Source organism: Equus caballus, chromosome 10 (assembly GCF_041296265.1).
Source record: "Equus caballus isolate H_3958 breed thoroughbred chromosome 10, TB-T2T, whole genome shotgun sequence".
Lineage (NCBI taxonomy): Eukaryota > Metazoa > Chordata > Mammalia > Perissodactyla > Equidae > Equus > Equus caballus.
The window spans coordinates 50,740,066-50,765,288 of NC_091693.1; the positions used below are offsets into that span (position 1 = coordinate 50,740,066).

General features: G+C 41.2%; 1 long non-coding RNA gene across 1 annotated transcript; it reads left to right on the top strand.

Moving 5' to 3' along the window:
• Positions 1-2,483: 2,483 nt before the first annotated feature.
• LOC138915797 (uncharacterized) lies at positions 2,484-22,956 on the top strand. Its single transcript, XR_011422084.1, has 3 exons — positions 2,484-2,752; positions 13,859-14,049; positions 22,702-22,956. It is a non-coding gene; the product is annotated as an uncharacterized lncRNA (long non-coding RNA).
• Positions 22,957-25,223: the final 2,267 nt, after the last annotated feature.

Genomic DNA, 25,223 nt, shown 5'->3' on the forward strand with positions numbered 1-25,223 from the left:
TACGGCAGGGGTGGAAGTGCGGGGTCCAACTGAGGTCAAGGGTTGAGAAAGGGGTCCTTGAGGAGGTGACATTAGAGCCGAGCACTGACGGGTGAGTAGGCATTCATTGAGTGAAGGAGGCTATGGACAGTTGTGGAGGAATAAGTGAACTCCAGGCAGTGGGAACAGCTGTGCAAAGGCCCTGAGGCAGGCAGTATCATGGCCCCTGGGAGGATCTGAAAGAGGACCAGAATAGCTGGTGTGGAGAAGGATATGATATGAAGCTTGGGAAACTGGTAGGAAGTATGGGGTCATGCAGAGCCTTGAAGACCATGCTGAAGAATTTGGTGTTTATTCCTAAGAACAGTGAGCTCTTGATGCTCATCAAAGGGTGTTTTATCTCTGCCCACATAATAAATACTGGGGTTGGGAGGAAAAAACTGAGGTTTAAGTATCTAGTTTTCCCTTGGAATTTAGGCTGGAGCTTTTTTCCCCAGCCCATCTAAGGCAAGAGTCTGCATCCTTTCAAAGCAGGGTGTGAAGCTGGCACTTCCTGTCATCCTGACACACGAGGGAGGAACCAAGCCTTACAAGGGCCAAGACGGGAGCTAGCAGTTGCTCAGCATGTCACAGATCAGCTTCTCTGTCCTCTGGCGGGGGTGCGCTGCCCCCTATCCCTTGGGAACAGAAGTTCGCCTCTCCTTCCCCAACTCAACGTTTGAAGCCTGCATAACAAAGTTTACTTTCAGACAGCCCTGAACCTTTTGTTTTCAATGGCGTTAGAGGATCATTCACTCAATGCCAAAATAAAAGAAGTCCCCAACTCACAAGCCTTGATTTCTAAAGTTTATATATCAGAAGGTAGGCCGACCTTGGACTCAGCCCTCCATCACGGAACAGGGGGACTTTCCCCCGTGCCTGCATCTGTGCTCCGGGCACTGGCGTTTCTCCTAGAAGTGACGTTATAAATGGCGGTTCTGTTCCGGGGTGAGCCCCCAATTGCATTAACAACTTGGTCTTCGGAGCCCAGGGAAGAGGAGACGACGCAGCTCAGAAGAGAGGAAAGAGAATAGAAAAGAATAGAATTTCCTTCCCTCTCTCCTGGGTGTAATTTTGAAAGAGGCACATTTTTGTCAAATTTGAGTGATAAAAAAAAAGTTCAGCCTAGGTGGGGAGAGGGAGAGCTGCAAGGATAGCACAAACTCCGCGATGAAACGGGTCTCCAGCGTCGGGCGTGCAGGTGGGCTGGTGGCCCGCTGGGGGGCGTGGAGAGGCTGCGCGGGGCGCCGCCTGGTGCTGCGGTTCAGCCGGTCTTGCAGCTGCTCTCGCAGCCTGTTCAGAGTCCCCTCGTGGAACAAGCGGTCCCGGGCAACAGCTCCTTTGTTCCTTGGCTTTCCAGAACTGAAGAGAAAACTGATGGCGTGCAGGTGACTCGGGCCTCTGTCTCTCTCTGGTGCCTGTTTTTGCAAAGAGTGGAAAAGTAGGAGCAATCTTTGCCACTTCTAGAGAGCAGCTGTGCCGTGGAGAAGCAATGGAAAATCCAAGCAAAAACCACCAGTGCGGCTTCAGCAGTGGTCCCAGCCCGGATCAGTGAAAAAGCCAGGGCGGAGGTGACAGTTGAGGGTGTGCTAGGAAACCACAGGAGAATCCCAGACTGAGCCGCGTAGGGCCCCTTGGGTGCCGCTGCAGGGGACGGGAGAACCCACTAATGATCCTCGGTCCTCAGAGGCAGAGAATAAAGCCAGCAGCTGCGCAGACAAGAGCAACCCCAGAGATAAGAATCTAGGCTCCTTGGGAGCTGAGACTATGTCTCCTGTCTCCTTGAATTCTCAGAACTGCTGTCCCCTGGGGCCGGGAATGCACGCCTAATTGCTGAAGGAAGACTCAGACCTCGGAGACAGGAGGAGGGAGGGGCCCTCCAGAACCATAGAGCGGGCAGAGGGCAGTCCACGCAGACACTGAGTGACAGAGTGCTCTCTCTTGTCTACAGAGGCCTGAAAGCCGTCTCCTTCCCTTGGCTGGTGGAGCTGGCTAATAAGGAGGAACTACCCGTCATTATATTGGGAAATTGCGATGGAGATTTTGCTTTCCTCAGAGACACGCTATTTGGGAAGGCTTGACTATCTTAAATGCTGGTGACTGAGGTGACCCTCCCTGAGCCGAGTGGCCCGTTGGGGCAGGTTATTTTCAGGTGTGCACCGAGAGAGCAGGGTTTGTGATAAGCACATCTCCCACTGTGCGTGTGTGTGTACCATCAGTCGCCAGTCCTACTGGGAGCTCTGCTCTCAAAAAGCAAGGGTCCTTGGCCAAATACCCGAGGAGATGGAGTGGTCCACACCCTTCCTTTGGATAGTCATCATCTAAACAGCATAAAAATCTCTGGATTCAGTCATTAGGCTTTGTTCTGTTAAACCCAGTGCCTCCTACGCCTGCGTAAACACAGAACCCCATTGCCGTGTAGCAAATATTTCCTACACTTTGGTAAATGATGCTGTTGTGGGTGGTTTGGAAAAGCAGATTGGAATTTTATCTGATGGGAGCAGACCCGGGAATCACAGGAAGTTGAAATTTTCCCTGAACAACCTCTGTAGCATATGCCAGAGGCAACGGTTCCCTTTCTTGACGGATCTGGATCTAGAGTCAGATTAAGCCCGTCATTTTGATTTTCCTGTCACTGAACGAGCTAAGGCAAATTGCTTCGCTGTCCTGTGTCCCATTTCTTCACCTGCCCTCTTGTACTCCTTTTCTCGGAAGACTGTGCAGAAAATGAAAGGTATGTCTTATTCAATGAAGCCTAATTGTGGTATGTCGCAGTTAAGCAGAATTAGCATGTCCTATTTTCAAGCGTAGTCCTTCTTTGCTACTCCTACCAGTAAGACCCAGAGAAGTCAGGCGGCATTCTCTGCATTTACAGATTCAGAAGGTAGTACCCAGAGAGACTGGGGGCATAACAGGGTTCCTAGCTGGGCGTCTCCTTCCTCGTGTTCCTCCAAAATGGGCTGTTGCACAGGCAGCTTGCAGGATCGGGTCATGACCGAAGAGCAATACAGCTGAGCTTGCTTCTTGAACCAAGTCTCCGCTCCCAGCTGGGTTTGCCAGCTTTGTAGTGATTTGTCAGGAGTAGCTTCTATTTTCATTACTGTGCTTTTTGCACAACTGAGAGGCCTTTTGTAATAAGTGGGGACATTTATCCACTAGGTGGCGCTACATCCTTTGTTCTCTGATGGATGCTTTTTCTCTAAACTAAAAAGTATATGGTTTGGGTGGGAACTCAGCAAAGACCGTATATATCCTTCTTTTCTCTCACTTTGTCATGGGAGCTTCAGTATTTTGATTGAAAAATGTATGGAGAATGGGCATGTTTTCATACTGGGAATGAGAGCTGTGATGCGTTAGGATGTCCTGTGAAATACAGCAGAAAGCTGAGGGGAATCCGATGGCCTCACTTTGGATTAGCTCCAGGATTTGCTAGATACACAGAAAATGGGAAGTTCTTTAACCTCTCCGTTATTTCCCTTCTTACGAGTTTCTTTATCTGCTAAATAGCTGCCCTATAAGGTTGTTTTGTGGAGTAAATGAAACCTATAGAAAGTACTTAGCCAGTAACCTGGGACATAATAAGTACTCAATCTGTTAGTTGTTGCTATTATTTATATTTTTATTTTTCATTGACTCAGTGCCCACTGACAGAGAACTTCATGTTTTCTTTTGAAAATAGGGCGTTCAGCAGGATTTGTATTTCCACTGGACCACCTGCATTCTTTTGCTCCCCTTTGGGTTCCTGCATCCCTTAACCTTCTTAACCCCTGGCATGGTCTCTCATTTTCCCTAAAACAGTGTTCCTCAAACGTTAGTGCTAGCAAATTCCCAGGAGGGCTTGTCCAAACACAGATTTTGGGGCCCCGCCCCCAGAGCATCCGACCCAGCAGGTCTGAGTGGGGCCTGAGAATGGACATTTCTAACAAACGGCCAGTGATGCTGATGCTGCTGGACCCGGGTCCACATCCCACTGCCCCAGAAAGGATTCTTTGAACCCTTGTCTTGCCTTCCCCTGACAGGCCTTTTTTAGTCTGTGACTCCAAGGCAGGACTGGATGGGATGCTTCAAGTTGCTCCCGCTTGGACTGCCCCGCTTCCTCTGCTTGTCCTGGTATCTAACATGCACATCTGTGTGCTCAAAAAGACGGCTAAATCTCATTATGAGGGCTCGAACTCCTCTTTGTCATTTCTTATCACCCCTCGCACCCCACCCTCAACAATTTCTATCTGAGTGACACTGGGCGAACTCAGGGCTTCCCAGCTGATTGCTTTCGGGGGCCACAACTGGGCAAGAAATAGCTCATGATTCTCCACGTTGGAGAATGGCCTTTGGCACCATACGCGGCACGTGGTAAATGCTCAGGTATATTTGCTCAGTGAATAAACCTCTAGAGAAGGCACTTATGGTCTACTGCAAGGAGATCGTATGATCATCCTGTGTGACCATAGGACAGTCACTTTAGAACCAAAACACAGCTTAGAAATATTAGGTACTATGGTGATTTACAGCCACATACTGTTTAATATGACTGACATTCTTTCAGGTTGGACCATATAAAATTGCCTCTCTGTGACCAGTTTTGGTTTACAAAAATGGCAGCTTTATGTGCCTCAACCTCATAGAACTTCTGTATTTTAAATTAGGCACATGCTTAATGGAACTATTTTTCCAATATGCTTTTAATTCTCAGGAACTGCATTACTGCTCCTCTTTCCCTCGCCACACATACGAATGTTGAGGGAATATTTTTAAAATAAATCTGATGTTGGCACTATAAAGAGTCAATTTTATTCCCAATCCAAGGGGATCCCTCGTCAATGTTTTCTCATTGGAAGAATGAGTCTTTCTTCATTTAGAAGGAAATGGCAGATGTTCCCTTTTGAGCTGGCTCTTGGTTTTCATGGAATGCTGAGCTGCAATTCCGGTGTTGAATTGTCTTTCCTCACTTTTTCTGTCCCCTGCCCCAGAGACTGCCTCTGCTCCCTCCACCTCCCTTCAAAGAGTATATTAACCTGTGTTTCCGTCTTCTGCGATACCATCCATGCCCTGTTCCCAACACCCTCTCCCCTTTCTCTCTCTCTCTTTCTATAGTGTACATTTATATAACCACAACTAACCTGAGCATAGGCAGTGAGATTAGCTTGGCAAACTCTACAATATACCTTTGAAGTTTGTGCTTCTGGACGTTACTTAACTTCTGGTGCATCAGTTTCCTCATGTGTAAAAATGGAGGTAAAAATAGTATTACTTCATAGGGTTGTTGTGAGGATAACATAGGTAGAGTATCCAAAGTGCTCAGAGCAATGGCTGGCAAACTGTAAAAACTATGTAAATATTAGCTATTTTTAGTTTCAGAGAATATCCCAGAAAATGCTAAATTATAAAAACACATCTATGATCGATAGCGACATCCTCCTCTAGGAACTGTGGTAGCCTTGGCCTGTTTTAAGGTCTTCTGTGTTTCTTCATAAACATCCAGTTTTAAGTGGTTTTGAGATCATTATTTATTTTAAAAATCGTTCGATCCTCTAATCCAGTGGGTTTATTATCAGTAAGTTCTTCTTTCCCCCTTGATATTTAGGCCAAAACTCGTCTCTTCTTAATTCCAGTCTATTTTTCCTCATTAATATCTGTTTACTATGCTGGCGACTCTTTTTCCTTCATGTTTACCTCTTCCTGATATTTACAGAAGTACGAGGGAGAGTTGTGAACTTAGGCAAACTCTTTGGGGAGAGCTCCCTGGGGATCTTTTACAGACATCACAGTTCTTGGTGACGCAGTCTGCAGGCAGCGCCAACAGAGCGCCATGGCTATCTCTGGGAATTTCTCATGAATAAAAGCAGAGAAAAAGCAAAAACCACCTGTTTGTGAACTAGGAAGAGTGGGGTTCCAGCCTTTCTTTTGAATTTCCTCTAGGGCTTTAAATTATGAGGTAAAAATCACAAAGCACCATAGAGTTTTGGCATTTTTATCATTGTGTTTAGAATGGAGGGGGAAGGGGTTTACAGCTTGGTTCACCAGGAATTTCATTGTAGGATCATGGGGGTCTCAGAGATGCTCCCCTCATTTGGATTATTTGTACGTGCTAGAACTATATTTTATACTTTGACATTTCATGATTATTTCATGTAATTATTATATCAGTCATATTTTGGGGGGGTGAGGTTTATTTGTACTTTCCTTGCATTTTATACCATGGTTCAATTCTGGAATCTTTTAAATCCCAAAAGGATATCCAGACCTCAGCATTGAGTTTTATGAGACAAATTATTTTTGTCTACTGAGTTTTCATAATTGTTCCATGTATCATATTGTTTTATTTATTGGAATATTTATTTCAAGATGTCGTGTTCAGAGTCTAGTTAGGTCAAGTTTTAGCATCTGTTAAGAAGTTAGGTTTTGCTTACTTTTCTTAAAAATGAAAATTAATTTCCTATCTTTGATACCTTCAATGAAGGGGAAAAAGTCATATTTTTATTCTATTACAAAACTGATCATTTTAATAATACATATTTTAAAGAAATTCAGAATCTGAAAGATTATGCAACAATTGTGGCACTGGGTACAAAAGCTACGCATTGATTTATTCAAGCATAAGTCAGAATAAGCAAAGGAATAGACTTCTTTGATGGTTCACAGTTTTTATTCTAGCTTCCCAATAAGATTTTATCTTTAATATCCGTCTGAGGTGGCGGCTAAGATATGACACCAAAATAGTTCTGTTTGAAAGTAGAAGTTCTCATTTTCTGCTCCCTCTTCCCTTATTTTCTGCTCTGTCTTATGTTTAAGGCAAGTGTGGGTATAGAGGTAAATGAATTAAAATTAGTGCAAAGAGGACAGAAAATGAATATCCTCTTGGTCCAGCCAACACCTCTAGGTCAAGTGTTACCACTCTCTCCTCTTGACCTGAAGTCTTATGATCTGCTAGACTCTTTAAAGAGAGGGCTGGAAGGATACCGAGTGACAGGATTAGAGGCTGGTGGTAATAATGGTGTTAGTGGTAGGGAAATGGATGTAGGGTCTGAGGACACAGTGCCCAGTGCGATTACTGATGAGGTGGTAGTTTGTGGCAATGTCCTCCTCCGTGAGAGTGTGGTGCCCAGCAGACTCGGTGTTTTTCCTCGGCTATCCATATCCACAGCTGATATGGGCATTTGGAGAGCAGATGGGTAAGCCACCTTTTTATTGTTCTGTCCTCCATTTAAATGCTCCCAGCAAGGACTGAGTTCAAAGATAGTTCAATGAGATGCCAGATCAACTGACACATCTATCCTAGCTGGTGGGACGTTCCGAGTGTTCTGATAAACCTGAAAACAAGGAAAGAGATATTTGGTCTTGCTTGACTATCTCCAGAATCTTCTGTCCTAAAAAAATGGGAGTAGGACATCAGGCAAAGGTAAGCAGAGACTGAACTTGTCAAAATCCTAACAAGAATATAGCAAGAAATATGGAAAACAAAACAATGACCTACAGACTGAAAACGCTCAATATATATCCCAATCCCCAAGAAAGGAGATGCCAAGGAGTGCAGTAACTATGGCACCGTTGCTCTAACTTCGTATGCGAGTAAAGTGATGCGCAAGGTGCTGCAACAAAGGCTTTTACCTTATATGGAGCAAGAAATGCCTGACAGCCAATCTGGACTTCAAAAAGGGAGAGGCACACGAGATCTAATTGAGATTATAGGCTATTGGAGTGCTCCAAAGAATTTCAGAAGGTTAGTCTCTGTTTCACAGACTATAGGAAAGCCTTTGACTGTGTGGATTATGAAAAGCTGTGGGCTGCTCTTAAAGAAATGGGCAGGTCTCAGCACTTGATTGTCCTGGTGCGTAACCTGTATTGTGGACAAGAAGCCACTGTCAGGACAGAATATGGAGAGACAGAAGGGTTTCTTGTAAGCCAAGGTGTCAGACAAGGGTGCATTTTTTCTCCCTGTCTGTTTAATCTGTATGCAGAACGTATCATATGTAAAACTGGGCTAGACTCAGACGAAGGAGGAATGAAAACTGGTGGAAGAAATATCAACAATCTAAGATATGCAGATGACACCATCTTACTGGCAGAAGCTAGCAATGACTTGACATGGCTTCTGACGAAAGTAAAAGAAGAAAGTGCCAAAGCAGGACTGTGTCTGAACACGAAGACGACAAAAATCATGTCTAAAGAGGAACTATGCAGCTGTAACGTAGACGATGAAGACCTTGAAATTGTTAAAGACTTTGTTTACCTTGGTTCAGTCAAAATTTAAGCGGAGACTGCAGCCAAGAAGTTGAGAGAAGACTGAGATTTGGAAGGGCAGGAATGGAAAGATTAGGAAAAATCATCAAGTGTAAGGAAGGGTCATTAGAGACTAAGACACTCCAGCTAAGGTTGTCCACACCCCTGTATTCACAATTACTGAGTAGGAGTGCGAAAGTTGGACAGTGAAGAAAGCTGACAGGGAAAATATGGATTCATTTGAGATACAGTGTTGGAGGAGAGCTCGCTGGATACCCTGGACTGCCAGAAAGATGAACAAATGGATCCTACAGCAAATGAAGCCTGAACTATGGCTGATGGCAAGAATGATAAAACTGAGGCTGTCGTACTTCGGGCACTTCATGAGAAAGCAGGATTCTTTGGAAAAGACAATAATGGTGGGAAAAGTAGAAGGCAGTAGGAAAAAAGGAAGACAAAATCTGACTCCATGAAGGAGGCCATGGGCCTGAGTCTACAGGAGCTGAATAGGGTTGTTGAGATCAGGACATTGTGGACATCACTCATTCATAGAGTTGGTAGGAGACAGAAGAAATTTGACAGCACCTAACAACAAGAGATAGGCAGGTGGTTGAAGGGGGCTATTGTGGTCTTGGCCAAGTGATATGATTTGTTCTTTTAACTGCCTTTTGTAAAATATTGAACAACATCTAATCAAGTTTTTAACACTATTGAAACAAAATAGCCACATTATTATTCCCATACAGGGAAAAACTAAAACCCAAAGAGCTTCAGCATGTTGCTAATGTCACAAACAGTAGAATGGACAAGATCAAACTTGAAAATGCCTCTTGCCCTGTTTTCTAATCTATTCTTTTTTTCCCTTTTTTTTTTGGTGAGGAATATTGGCCCTGAGCTAATATCTGTTGCCAATCTTCTACTTTTTGCTTGGGGAAGATTGTCCCCAGGCTAACATCCGTGCCAATCTTCCTCTACTTTTTGTATGTGGGATGCCACCACAGCATGGCTTGATGTGTGGTGCATAGGTCCACACCTGGGATCTGAACCCATGAACCCTGGGCTGCCAAAGCAGAGCGCACGAACCCAACCACCACGCCTCCAGGCGGGCCCCTCTAATCTATTCTTTCAGGCTGCATATATCCCTTTTATTGTATGGTGAAAAGAATAAATCATTGCCTGAATTTACTATAAGATTGAAATAGACTTGATTTTCTAAAATATGTTTTTCCTAGAAGATTTCCAACAGTAGGACAAATGCTGAACATTTCTGAATTCTAATTGTGAAGCACTAATCTTGTGCATTAGCGCTTAGCCTTAGGAAATTCTTACTTTGGGTGCCAAATTAAACTAATTTACACTTGCTAACTAACTAAACATTTTCTTCGCAAGATACAATGCTCACATTTCTACCATAATATTATGCTTTACACTTTTTCTACTATTTTACAAAATTATGTGAGGAGTGAACTATTTCAAGCTTTGGACTATAATTCTTCGTGGCCTCCTGGAGGACCGTGAGGCAAAGACCCTGAAGATACTAATGTTAACTGTCAGATGATGTTATAAACCGTCCCAATGGATGGCATAACCTGCTGAGTAGAACGTCATTACCAAGAGGCACATCCTGAAACATAGTGATACAGTAAGAATTTTTCCTCAGTGTTGCTAATCCCTCAACCGGGCTAGATGCTGTATGCAATGTTCTTTAAACAAAAATATCACAGAAACATTAAGCAGGGTATATACAATAGGAAGAGTAGTCCTATATAATCTGGTTTGGGAAGACCATCCAAGATCTATACTTAATTGGTTTCTCATCTAGTTTCAGTATTCTTCTCTATAATCTTATTTATTCTCAGAATAAAGCAAAGCCAGACTGTTTCTACTTGAATTTGAGGCTCTGAGTTTCACCTATAAGCTTTAGGAAGTGACCCAGGTGAACTATTTGAGGGCAACTTTCATTCTGAGCTGTTGCCAAGGCATTGCCCTGGAAAGTCCAAATCTTGATCGTGAGTCAGGAAAGAGTGGAGGATGTTTTAGATGACGATTTACCTGGCTGAGCATTAGTCACTCCATGCTGGACTTGGAACACAGGCTGTTTCATTAGCTGTGGGAAGTATAGCATGTTTTCTGACAAATATCCCCCAGAAATCAGATTCCAAAGTCCCCTTTATCCTTGGGTGGTTTAACGCTCCACACATTCTCTGCCTTGCTTTGTTACAGGCTGGATGGCTGCCATTCCTGTGATAAAGGCAGTGGGGAATGTCTCACCTATCTTGGTAATTTGAGCTTTTGTCCCATTTTCCAGGCAAGATTTCAAACTTTTAATTACCCACTTAGTAAAACCCAGATGTCCCATTTCAAAGACCTATTCCCATTAGGGAATTTTCATTTCCAAGCGATAGTTGGATGGAATCCTAGAGTTTTACTGCATCCCATTTCCAATACTTTAGCTTTACTCTTTTCTTTTCCTGAGTAAATAGGAGCCTAAACTTTAAATTCTGAGAACCTATTTTAGATGGAATTGGGAGTATACCACAATCCACTACCTTGAAGCTTTTCATCTAAGCCCTAACTGGTTCTTTTCAAAATATTCCTTAGCATGCATTTGGTTCGTAAACCTTCTTGGGGTGCTAAGAGGATAAGTGACTTTCAATTTGAAAGTACATTACAAAGTATTTCGTCTCTTAAAGTTTAAGGAATACCTTGGTCAAGCTCTTACAGCATTTTCCTGAGAGTGATGTCGATAAATGGATTCATCCGTGGGTTGGAAAAGGACCAGAGTGAGATGGCTCCTGGACCGATTTACTGTGGCCATGTGTATTGGCAGAAGAGTAGGGGTCTTGTGTGACCTTGTTTACACAGGATGTTTCCACAGCGGTGCTAGCTGAAAGTCTCAACTTCAATTGCTGTCTCCATGGACCGCATTGGCTGGTATCATCACCTGTTGATGGTGGTCTGCATAAAATAGCCATTTTCCAATTTCAAGAGAAGACACAGGGAATTTAACCTGGTTATATTGATGTGTAGGTAAAATAATGAAAGGATTTAACTTGGATAAGCACATTGAAATTTAAATTAAATCACAGATGGTTAAAACTTCTACTTCAAGGTGGCCTTTATATGACCTAGGTCTGAGGTACCATGGTTGATAAGGGCCATTTCAGGCTAGGATGTAAACTGTGACCCTTCCTGAGTAAAAGTGATATTTTATTTACATTTTACACTCTTCAAAGTGCTTGCACAGGCATACAGGATTGCAAGATCTTTATTTTCCGCAAGTGGAAAATACACAAGTATGCAGACATTGCAATGGCTGGCAGAATCACAGGTTTCTAAAGTTGAGGGTCATAATTCATGTTGAACTGTGTATGAGTGGTATCCTGGGGAGTCCAAATGTGCAGAGGGCTGGAGTGGCAATGCAGAGGCTTACCCAGCTCCAGAAGATTTCCCCCTACTCCCACCTCCCACTTCTGACTTCTTCAACTACTTCTCCCTCATTGCTCAGTTCTAGTCACTTGGGTCTTCTTGCCAGTGTCTGAGCACACCAACATGCTCTGGCCCCAGGGACTTTGCACTTGCTGTTTCTCTGGCTGGCCTGTTTAACATTGCAACTCTTCCCACATTTTCTGTCCTTTTCCTTGGCTTTATTTTTCATCTCTAGTCACTATTTCACATATTATACGTGTAGTTTATCTTATATATTATCTGGCCTTTCCCCTACTCCGCCAAAGTCTATGAGGGCAATGGTTTTAGTCTCTTTTTTCTTTTTCCCCAATGCTGTAGCCCCAGCACCTAGACTAGTATTTGGCATATGGTCTGTTCTTCATAAATATTTCATGAATAAATGAATGAATTAAAAACTTTTCAATATATTATTAAAGATAGCTAAGAGTTACTAGCACAATAAGGCAGTCTTGAACTTCTGTATATACTGTATTTTAAAAAACCAGGAAACTTGATGGTTTTGCTCATTTCAGTGGTGAGACATGTAACATGTTTCATGCGTGGCTAGGTAGGGCTCTGATTTGAAATGGAATGTTCCATCTCCATAGATGGAACCTAAGAGACCCTTACAGAAACCTTCAGGTCCATCTGTTATTTCTCAAAGGATAAGAATTTTGGTGTGGAGGTTTGAGACAAAAGTAACCTCAGCTGGGGTGGCAGCTTAAGAGTCAACAGTTTAGTGTCACAGCTTTTATAAAAAATAAGACTTACCATTAGAGAGACAATACCAAATTCTCATTTATGCCCCCGATCTAGCCGTCTTGATGCCTCTGATCCCAGGCTTCGTCCGCCTTCCTGCTACTGCCCATGGATTTATACCAACTCACTGTACAGAATACATTTGCTCTCCCCCAGAATATTGCTTTTGCGAAAACAAGCTCAGTCTTGCCATTCAGTCAATTCACTTGCCACTCAGTCAGTTCATTCGACAATTTAGCATCATTTGACCAGATTTTAAGGGAATTTGTGATTTGTAAAACAAACATAGTTATTAAGAAAACATATTTACTTTCATGGCATTTCATTGGCAGTATGTTTTCTATTAAGTATATTTCAAATAATTGATAACATGTGTGGAAAGTTATACATAACATTATATGAATCTTCTGTGTGTCTTAGTAGAGAATATCCAAATATTCGTTCTAGGGGAGTGACATTTTTATTAATAATTGGGCATCGGGGACTTATATATGCTCTGAAATTGGTAAATGCATACGTATGTAAAGAAAAGTGCAAGTAATGTTAACATTGTCATTTTTCTAAGATATACCAGCTTCTGAAGCTGGTATCTGGCACCATTTCTTTTACCCTGCTGTAGAAACTGAATACTACTTGTACGATTAGGTGTTGTGGTGATGGATGCTAATAGGGAACGTGGTGTTGGCTTCTCACTGGCAGATCCCCCAACACCCTGGCAGAGGGGATGAGCCATCATTAGGTAGCATGTGCTCTCATCTTAATGCACATGAGTTTGTAGCATTTCTTTAATTGTCCAATTTGTTTTCTATTACCAGGTGGTTTTGATTAATGAACCAAAACAAGTGAATTTGTGTACAGAAGACAGAAAGAATTATAACTCAGATGGTTGCTTTTAGGTCAGTACAAGTTGCAATAGAAATACATAATCTTGTTACTGATGCAACATTAATTCTTTCCATATTGAGGGGGATGAAGTACCTAATTAAAATTCCAACATTTCCTTCCCCCTTTTAATCTTCCTACACACTAGTAAAAATCTACGGAACCATGAATGAAATATTTTAGCTTCCTAGACACTGTGGATATTCATTAAAAAATGCTTCGATGATGCCAAGTATTGAGAGGGGCAAAGAATGGTCTTCAGCTCGACTCATTCTTCTCCTGCCTTTTCAGGAGCTGCCAGCCGCTCTCCCTGCCCTGCTCTGAGGCACAGGAGCCTCAAATATATCGCCCCGTTTTTGTTGTTTTACAAGCATTTTCACTTAAGCAGTTTTTCTACTTAGTTAATAAGCACAAATATAGTATTTACTATGTGGCCAGAATATTCGAAGTGCTTTAAGAATATTTACTCTTTTTTTCTCCTTTCTCTTTTGTGTCCTTTTGTCCCTTTTTGTCTCTCTGTTTCAATTACATTTAGGTATTACCAACTTCTGAACAGAAAATCTTCCTCTCAGCATTGGGTAAATTTCAACAGCACGTAGATTTCTCATGGGATGTATATACACTTCAACAATGAAATGGTATCTCTATGTAAGGCTGGTGGGAAGTTCCGTGGAGTTTCTGGATGCAAAAGATACCCACCCATACCTGCACATACTTTATATTTTGGTAAGACTGGGTTTTTTCTTTTCTAACTGCGTCCCTCCATGTAGTCTTACCTGCAAGTTGAAAAGGCTTCATAGTCAAATTAAGTTGGAGAAACACTCCCTCTGGTAGGGCCTCCCTCATGGAGAATCACAGTGCATGCTTGCTTATTAAAAGATCCTACAAAAACCTGTAGTAATTTCGCTCAAAAAATTAAATGTAGGATTACCATTTGATCTAGCAATGCTACTTCTGGGTACATACCTGAAAAATTAAAAGTAAGGGCTCAAACAGATATTCGTACACCAATTTTCAGAGCAGCGTTATTCTCAGTAGCCAAAAGCCAGAGGCAACCCAAGTGTCCATTGATGGAAGAATGAATGAACAAAATGAGTGGCGCAGTCAGTTAGCGGGTGGTACTCATGCAATAAACAAAATGTGGTATATACAACGGAACATTATTCAGCCTACAAAAGGAAGGGAATTCTGACACATGCTATAACACGGATGAAACTTGAAGACATTGTACTCAATCAAATCAGCCAGTCGCAAAAGAACAAGTACTATACAATTCCACTTATATGAGGTACCTAGGGTAGTCAAATTCACAGAGACAGAAATTAAAATGGTGGCTGCCATGGGCTGTGGGGGAGGGGTAATGCGGACTTATTCAATGAGTACAGACTCACTTTGGGAAGAAGGAAAAGTTCTGGAGATGGTTAGTAGTGATGGTTGACAACAATGTAAATATACTTAATGTTACTGAATGTACAATTAAAAGGGTTAAGATGGTAAATTTTATGTCATGTATATTTTACCACAATGAGAAAAGAAAAAAGAAGAAATCTGTTTTTAATCTAGCATTTCCTAGTTTATTTGATCATGAAACCCTTTCTTCAAGGAAGAAATTTTTTGGAGGAATAATTGGAACCCAGTTCTGAAAAACCTGGTCTATACACTGAACATTGAATTCAACAAATGTGAGTTGTAATAATTTCACTTCCATACCTAAAACCCTTCTATTCCTCCTTCAACATGATTGGTAACACTCCTTGCTTGTGTGCAAGCCTACCTTGTATCTGATCACAAATGTGAGATTAAGTCCTCAACTAGGACAGGGACCTCAAGTTAAGAGAAACATGACAGTTAAAATCTGTACAACTTGATGATGATGAAATGAGGAAAGGATATAAGTAAAGATAGTGCAGAAGTTTTAATCTGGGTAAAAGGAGAATTTATTACTAATGAAACGAATGATCTGGAAGTAGCAAAGAAAATGATACATCGTAAGGCTGCCGGGATTGTATCCTCTTATTCTGAATAATTTTCCGGTTTGCAGGGCCTCTTTTTTTTCATTTTGAGAAATTCAGTTTAAAGAATGCATTTTAAGGGCTTTAATTGCATCTATTATTGTAAAGGCAGTCAGAGTAATTAGGATGATGATTTAAAACGAATTCCTTCTGATTTTCTGTTCTCTCACAATGAAAGCTACACCAAACAATTAGTCTCCATATGTGAGGCATAAAGAATGCAGCAGTGTATAGACAGACAAGAGAACAGAAGGCATCTCTGACCTCTGGAATAAAATATTCAAAAGCCCTGGCCTTGCACCAAATGAATTAAAATTGTCTAGTTTTCATTCACAATTTGAGACATAATATTTGTTACACGAAGACATTATCAAGTTTTAAGCAAAGGAAAAATCATATTCCTGCTTAACCTATTACTACAAGTGATGTAGCAGATGATAATAGTGGATTTTGAATAGTGTAAATGAGGATAGATGACAGCCCTGTGTCCCTTAGGTTCAGTACTTAGCACAATGCTGAGTACACAGTAGGTGCTCAAAACATATTTGTTGAACAAATGGATCAATGATCGAATTGGTTTCTGAAAGTTAAGAACTGTTATGATCGGAGAGCTGAGCTGCAATGAAATGTGTATCCTGAGTGCACTTTAATATTTTCCCTGACATCTGAGAGTGAGGGGAGGGATCGCAGGGTGTAAAGAGTGTTCGCGCTCATGGGAGAGAAAGATGGTTTATTGTGCTTCCAACAAAGGTCAGTCCTGGGGAGTATTAATTGTGAGGGAGACTAAAGAACATTTGGGCTGAATGTCAGGGGAAGTTTTTGAAAAGTAAAGTGTGTGAAACTACATAACAGAGCCAGAGGTAGAGACTCCAGGGAAGGGTGGAAGGCTCAATGGCTGGAGGATTTACAAGGAGCCTGGACCAAGCCCTGGAGAAGTGGTGGGGGCCTCGTGCCCCTTGAAGGAGGCTGCCCTAGCGGAGCTGTCAGATTTTCATCTTCTTCCTCTCTCGTGTACAGCTGCACTGGAGTCTTCTAAAATACAAAGAAAAAGATGCATATGTGTGGTTTGGTAAGGGGCCTTTGCAACTTGGAGAATAGCACAGTGATGCAGCAATACTTAAGGGAGTTTGTGTATTTGGAAAATGAGGCTGTGATCAGGTGAGATTCTGGGAGAAAGAGCAAGAAGCAAAGGATTCGTTCTGCAGCTCTTCAAAATGGTGTATTTGTCAACTAGTCATGTGATTAAATATAAATGTCTACAACAAAGGAATAGACTCCAATGCTAATTAGAAAAAGTGAGTTAGTGAATTCCTTTTAGGTCTATGATTCTTGGAAAATTAAATTTGAGGACAGTGATGCCACATAGCTTAAAAGTACTCAAAATCTCTAATGTCCCCTGGAGCTAAAAATCCTCTAAAATCAGCCTACATAATGAAGCCTTTGTTATAGCTCAAATTTGCTTATATTATATAGAGAGAGTGCTTTGTGCTGCATATTTTGTATGTTAATTTTAAAAGTTGAGCTATTCTCATCCAGAAAGTGAAATTACAGGTCACTCCATAGAACCCAATAAGGAGTTTTGCTATAAAATGAAAATAGTTTTAAATAAAAAATGTTCAACTCAACCCCAATACACATTTGCTGCCTGCAACTTCCTGGTGCTACTGTCTAAATCCACTTGTCATTTTAAGAAGGTTAGCTTCAAAAGAAACTACATCTCTCTTCCCTACTTGGTGTTTTAAAATTTTAATAAATAAGACATGAGGCATGCCATTGATTTCACAGAATGATAGTATTTGTGAAAATAAATTTGGATGTCATCAGTTTTATAGATAGATAGATACATAAGTAAGAGAGAGAAGGGGAGGGAAGGAGAGAGAGAGAGAAATAACTGAGTTCCTCTATTGCATGTATCTTAAACAAAATTGTCATTTTGGATAGAATAGAACATTTCTGCTGATGACTCATGATTAAACAGTTGGTTTTTTCATGGCTGATGAATATAACCGTGGAGAATCTTTTTAAAAGACCACCTTTGCAGTGATATAATCTAAATAGATAAAATTAAATTTCTTATTTTTAAGTGCAGTACATGAACAAAAGCAAGGAAGATTTTCAGTGATTATAGCTACATTTTACATCTTCTGACTTGAAATATAGGTTATATGGAATGCCCAAAATTAATGTTATGGAATTTGTACCTTTCTGGGGTGGGTCATGAGTGAGGAACTAGAGAGAGGGACTCAGGAGGGGAAATTACAGTGGTAAGAAGAGAGTCAAGAAGGCTCAGCCCTCTCGCGATTCCCCCTGCCTGCCGGACGTCTCTCCAGGGATGTCTTACTGGCAGCTCCAAACCAATCACGTCTCCTCTCCTAGACATGCTGCTCCTCTTCTAGTCCCTGCTGTAGTTAACCATAACTCTACCTACCAGGTGCCCAAATAAAAGCTTAAAAGCTAAAGCAAGTGTACTCTGAGAAGCCTGTGAACCTGAGCACTGGGAGGGCCCTGCACACTTCTCAGTAGGGTACCAGAGAGACGTCACTGATTTCCATCCAGCCTCAGCACACAGTTACTTCAGTGGGTAGGTGTGGATCTGAATACAGACTGCTTGGAACATTAATGTAGATGGTATTGACAAAGTATGTTCAGGATGAAAATAGCCATTTTTTTCCTGAACAAGTGTACCTTATGTTGGGCAATTTAAGAATTGTAATTATGAAAAAGCAGTAGTAAATAGTGTCAATTTTTACTCATTTTCACTCTCCTTTTCCATCTTTGCTTTATCTCCTCCAGTCAGCAGTAAAACTTTGTGAGTTGAGGCACGGCAGTGTCTGTGACAGTCCCTTATTTCTTGACTAGCATTGACCTTGTGTAGCAGCAACCTTCCTGAGGATGCAAGTGACAGTAGATTCTCTGTTGAGATTCCCCACAGGCCTGTCTCTGGCAGAGCCCTGGCTCCTGCAATTTAATCATGCTCATTCTTAATTTCATCAACAGTTCCATCAACGATTCTCTAAGTCATTAGACTAGAGACTCAGCTGTTTCCAAGACTGCTCAAGCTGGCCCCTTTCAAAGCATGAGGTGACCTGGTTTTCTTTTCTGAGCCATGACTCCATATTTTAGATACTTTTGTTTCAGTGTTCCCTTTTGACATTATTTTGCAGATGATAAGATGGAGACACATAGGAATAAAGAAATCTAAGAAGATTTGTTCCATTAGGAACTGTCCAACTCCCATAATACTCCCGTGATATATAATAGTAATAATAATCATAATAGTTCATATAGGTTTTCTTTTAGCATAACTACAAAAAAGAAATAGGTCTCATGGTAGAGTTCTGCTTTTGGCTTTCTCCACAGAATAAATCAAGAGCAGGCTAAAGGGGATCTCCCACATCCAGGGAAATGAAGACTCTTTTGTGAACAAAGGGGAAACACGCCTTTAGCTTACATCAAATATTTGGGCCTTAAAAATAACAGAGGCTGTAAAGATGGCTCTGAGAAGTCTCATCTTGCCCAAGCTTGTGAGATGATAATGGCATCCTTCCCAAATTGCTTGGCAACCTACTTCTTTACAACAGAACTGACAGGCGTATCCCAGGGTAAGCCACCAGGCCCCAACTCTACCCCACACTAAAATTAATTCCATTGCTGAGAAAAAGAGTGGCGGGATAGCAGGAATGGAAATACAACAAAAATGTGAAATATAGAGTGACTTTTTATTGTCTAGTTTTTGGGCTGGATAATATATTTGGGAAGTTTATGTATAACCTGATTCTGGTCCAGAACATATAGATTTTCCACATCTATGGAACAAGTTTACGAACCATCCTTCCCCGGTTCTCCCCCCTGGGCAGGCTTGCTATCCCCATTGTAATAGATGCCTGTGCATCCTGAGAAGCAGCTACTTGGTCTTCCTTTAAAGCCAACAGGAACCATCAGAGGAAAATCAAACTGAACAAACCAGCTCAGAGACATCTGACAGTTACAAAAGCCTCTCTTCCTTCTCGCTCCTGGGAAGCCCTGGCTTTCAGTGCTGTACGGTATCCCATCTTACAGAGCTCACAAAAAGAGGGTTTGGTCTTGAGAACGATGCTGACAGGACCGCCCGTTGGCTGTTGCTCCAGGCTTGTCTTCACTCAAGGCCTTTCCTCCACTGCCCATCTGCAGCTAGCGCTCGGTGGCTCTATGGAATTTCTCTCTCCAGATTTTCTAGCTGTAATTACAGTTTCTCATTTACAATAGAACATTACACTCTTTTTGGAGCTACTTCATATACTTGGCAGCCAACTAAGGTGATCATCTGTCCTGCTTTTCTTTCTTTCTGTCTTTCTTTTAAAACCAGGACGGGTCTTTTGTTTTTGCTGAAGTTTGCCGTTTCTCCATTTTACTGGTGTGCAGCCTCCTTTGTGCTGACGGCCAAGAAAATTCTGGACGGCTGCCCTGTTTGCCTCCAGAGACTGATGCAAAGTCTTCAAAGTAAAGTCAGTCGTTTCTTTTCAAAATAGAGTTTACCAGAAACAAGACATCTTCATGCTTACGAGGACCTTGCAGTCTACTGCAAAACTTTCAAAGACTGGCAGCCTGGGCTTGGCCTCTCTGAGGTTTGCAAATGTACTTGAAACCACTCGAAAAAGAAAATGGTTTCAGAAAGGGCAAGAATGAAGTTAAGCCTTCATTTGATATTTTGCAGTTCTTCAGCTAGCACCAATAGAACACGTTCAAAAATATTTTCAATTGGATGTTCTTTGGGCAGATCCCGAAGAGGACTTGCTGTCGGTTCTCAGTGAAAGTAGGATCGTGTTTAGCCCAAGTTCTCCCACACTTATGGATCTTGTTGCTGTGATGGAGAAAACTGTCAAATTCTCCTTGTCTTATGCTCCATGCACTGAAGGTGTGTGGTTGTTTCCTGAAGCCTGCGCACGCTACACCTGTCTTATTTACCTAAGACCCTATCGTCCTGATTACTGAGCTAGAGACAAACGTATCATCCTTGCCTCTCCTCCAAACCCTCTGAATGCATTATCCATTTATTTGGTGTTTGGCTCAGGTTTAAATGAGTCATTTAATAACCCCTCTTCACAGCAAGTTAAGCTGCAACCAGCTGGCAGCCACAACTCACAGGGTTGTTAGCCGTTCCAACCAGGGTCAGACCCCGAGCCCCAGCCTTCCTGAAGGGCATGACGCAGCTCTGCTCCGGCTCTCATGGCAGGAGTTTCAAGCAGCTCTGTGCCTTAGGTAATGAAATGGCCATGAGAACGATGAGGGTTTCAGGAAATAGATGTCAGTGTCTATGCTAATGACTGCAAGAGCTATCGATAAAGCTGTTTGAGGCCGATTATGATTACAGAGTGAGAGGCTCCATCCCACTCACGGGGCCTTCAGGGGCTCCATGAAAAGCACAGCTGCCTGGATCCACAGAAAGGTCATTTCGTATGAAAGGTCGGTGGCCCTCAGAAATGCAGACTAGATGACAGAGTGGTCATGAGGGAGGACAGAATGTTTCCACATCGACTCTGCGCTCTATATCTCTAAGAATGACTTTTATTTAAGGACATCACATCTCTACTCATTTTTTTTAAAGGAATTTACCACTTTCTGACTTATGTAATTAATTATTTATTATGCTTGTTGTTTATGGTCTGTCTACCACTTCATCCCCTGCCCAGAATGCCCAACCCCGATCTCTACCCTCATTAGTCTACTTGGCATATAGGAAGCCCTCAAAAAGAATGCTTAAATGAATATATGTAGTGTATGTTCATTTTTGAAAACTGAAAAATGTAAAAATGTATCAAAAATAATATAAACAAATGTGTAAGATAATAAAAGTCATTCATTTGTCCTAATCCACTAAACAGCATCATTAATATTGTGGGGAGGCAAGTACACTCATCCATTGCTGATGGATCTAGGCATAAATGTGCATATATCAAGGTTAGCATCCATCGAAGCCCCTCTCTTGTTTATTTCTGAGAATCCCCAAAGGGTTGCTCACCCATCTCAATGCTCAGTGAGTCTGGTTTCTAATCAATCAATCCTTATCAGTAGTTCTTAGCTGGGTTGGTTCTGCCTGCCCCCCACCTTCATCCACCTGGGGACACTTGGCAATGTCTGGAGATATTTTTGGTTGTCGCTATGGGGGTGGGGGTGCCACGGGCTTCTAATGTGTAAAGGCCAGGGATGTTGTTAAACTTCTGACGGTGCACAAGACAGTCCCTGCTGCCCTTTCCCCACCAACAAAAATTATCCAACCCCAAATGCCCATGGTGCTGAGGTCAGAAATCCTGATCTACATGCTTCTTTTGCTGCTCCGTCTTCTTCTGGTCATGTTCCCAAGTCTGTCATGCCTTGAAGTGAAGTCTCCTTCCACTGCTTCTCTACACATTAAGGCAAGACTGATGCCCTTGCCGAGGTGGCCACCTCCACATCCTTCCAGTGGTCACTAGCCACAGTTGGTAAAGCTCTCAAAGTCTCTTCTGTTGTGGGCTCTACTCAGTATAGAAATAGCAGCTCTTGCTGAGGGTGCCATCTCCATTCCTCTCAGCATTTCCAGATAGCTGGTGCTGAGCAGGTGCCCATGCAAACACAATGAGAAGCACCTCCTCACCACCTCTGTGCTTAGCACATGGTCATCATGACCATGGACAGCCATGCTTGTGCCAGAGACTCAAAGAGATTAACTTCTGACCATCATTTATTGCTCGGATGTTCACAAAGTTGGTCATGACGTTTCCCTAAACGTAAGACTTCAAACTGAGTTCAAGGGGCCAGCTGAGAAACCGTAATCTTCACCAACATTTTTCTTCTCCTGTTCCTGCTCAAACCCCAAACTTCTGCCCCTTCCTTAGTTCTCATTTGTAATCATGGGTGTCAGGAGGCACCAAGAAAGAAGAACAGAAGGAGATGGTGAGCTGTCTGCAAAGCAGCATTTGGCCTTTGCCTTTCAAAAATGCCTTTTGTGTATTTTATTTTTACTACCATTTCCCATTAAAATTTTCCAATATTTTTTCAGCTATATGGGAAAGCTGTTGTTTTTATTAACTCAAATCCTCTTTCATCTTTTCAGTAGCCTTATACAATTTAATTTACTTAGGTCCTTCATGTTCTTTATTAAATATATTCCTGAGAATTGTGTGCTTTGGGTTGCTATTATGAATGGTTTTTTAAAAAAATTATATATTTGAACTATTTGCTGACTGTAATATATATGTCTATATAAATACAAATAGCTATATATCTTGTTTCCAATGACTTTTAAATTTATTTTATTAATGGAAATACTTTTTCAGTCAATTCTCTTGGATTTTCTAGGTAAACTCTTATATCATCTGAAAATAATGATAATTTGTTTTCTTATTTCCAGGACTGTGCTAGCCTATAAGCCACCTTTGTGCAAAAATAGAGTAAAAAAGTCCCTTATCTAAGCAGACGTTTCTAGATGGGTGGCTGGCTTGGTGCATGGATAGAGCCTCTATGAAAAGCAGAACCCAGTGCTGCTTCTTCAGGGAAGACGCAACTCCAGCCCAGAGGACACGTGTGTTGAGCAGAACAATGGCTGGATTTCAGCCCCTCCTTTCTTCTGGCTTGGAGCCTTGGACAGGGAACAACTTGCTCACATGTAAGGAAGGGGTCCCATCCAGTTCCCTTCATTTGAATTTTACTTTTTCTTTTCCTATTTCATGTTTTATTGCTTTGGTTGGAACTCATATAGAACAGGGTTAACCAGTGATAGTGATGTTAGCTAGTTGCTTCTTTAATATTATTGAGACTGCTTCCAGTATTTCACTAGTAAGGATGCTGACTTAAGATAGATACTCACTGATTTGAGATAGATACGGGTTAGTATTCACCTGCATAAATAAATCAAGGGTATTTTTATTTTTCAATAGTGATCAATTAGAAAATGGAAAATAGATCCCATTAATGACCGCAAAGAAACATATTAACTAGAAGCAAATTTAACAAGAAATGTGCACGATATATATGAAGAAAATCACAAAGCTTTAGTGCAGGGCGCTAAAAAAGCTTCAATTAGTGGTAACACGTTAATTCCTGATTGAAAGCACTCAAAGTTGCAAAGATAATCAATTCCTCATAAATTACTATATAGATTCAATGAGTTACAAATAAAAATCCCAGGAGGACTTTTATGTAAACTGATAAGCTGATTCTGAAGTTCATCGATAGAGTAAGTACTTGAGTATAATTTATAGTTGAGGCACTTCGAGAGGGGGTACTTGCCCCATGAAGATTCAACGTGTATAAACATAATAATTTTGAAAGTGTAACACTGGTGCAAGAAAGGCACATATATCTGTGTTACTGAAAAGAGAGTCTAGAAATATATGTGTGTGTGTGTTTATAAAAATTCATATATGTATACACAGATATTGTGATATTAGCTTTCCAAATCAATGGGAAAATATAGCCTACCAAATAAATGAATAAACAATATTGAAATAATTCTTTACCAATCTAACATAAAATAGACACTTCTACCTCATCACACACACACAAAATGCCAAACGATTTAAGACCTAAATATAACAAACTAAATTATAGAAGAATTAGAATAGAACATGAAAGCTTTATATATGTGTATAATTTAGGATATACTAAGGTTTTCTCAAGAAAGATATGAAATCCAGAAGCAATGTGGGAAAAAACAGAGCTTTATAAAAAAATGTTAAAATTGGTACCAAGAAAATGACCTAAAAAATGAAGATAAATGGCAAATTACAGATAGGGATTAAAAATAGACAAAACATAGTAGGCAAAGGATTAACCTCCTATATATAGGAAGCTGTCTCATAAAGTAATTAAATTTAAAGCAGGATGACAAGGACTTTTTATAAATAATGTCTTAATCATCATAACAGATGAGGAATTGAGGCACAGAGAAGTTAAGTATTTTGTTCAAGTCCACACAGCTCACGAGTAGTGGACACTGGATCTCAATCCGGTCAGCCTCCCTATAGCTGTACTCTGAAGCACTAGGATTTCCTGCTCCCAAGACAGACACTAAACAGTATTGGTGAATTTGGGAAAGAAGGAATTTCTCACATCCTGCACATGGGAATTTAAACTGACACAAGATTTTTGAAAGGAGATTTGGTAATAGAAACATTTAACACTTCAAGAATATTTACCCTTCAAATCACCAATTTTCCTCATTCTCAGTGCACAAGGACATTTCTACACTGTGGCATTATTTATAATGGATTTAGTATGCAATTTGATAATATTCTGTCTCTGTTTGGAACTGTGTGTATATAAAGTGTTATTTACAGGAATGAATCCTATTGTAGACATCCATATGTGTATCTACACAGTGGCCCATTTATTGACTTCATTAAAGAGTTCTGGGTGGAAACACACCAATCTGCTGGCAGCGCTCATCTCTTGGGAGGTGACGAATGGGAGATGTAGGCGTGGTTAGGGATGGGAACTTTCACTTCTTAATATATAGATTTCTGCATTGTTACATTTTTATAGTGAGGTTGTGGTAATTAAAAGGAACTCTTCTTCGAGTCCTAATTTGTAAAGAGGCTTTTTTAATACTGAGGAATGAATTTTGTATATTGTCCATTGTATTTTCCTCATTATTGAGATGATATGATTTTTCTTATGTGGTTGATTGATTTGAAATGTAATATTAATATATTTTCCTAATATTATTTTATTTTATTATTTTATTTGAGGAAGATTAGTCTTGAGCTATCTGCTGCCAATCCTCCTCTTTTTTGCTGAGGAAGACTGGCCCTGAGCTAACATCCGTGCCCATCTTTCTCTACTTTATATGTGGGATGCTTACTACAGCATGGCTTTTGCCAAGCGGTGCCATGTCCGCACCCGGGATCCGAACCGGTGAACCCCGGGCTGATG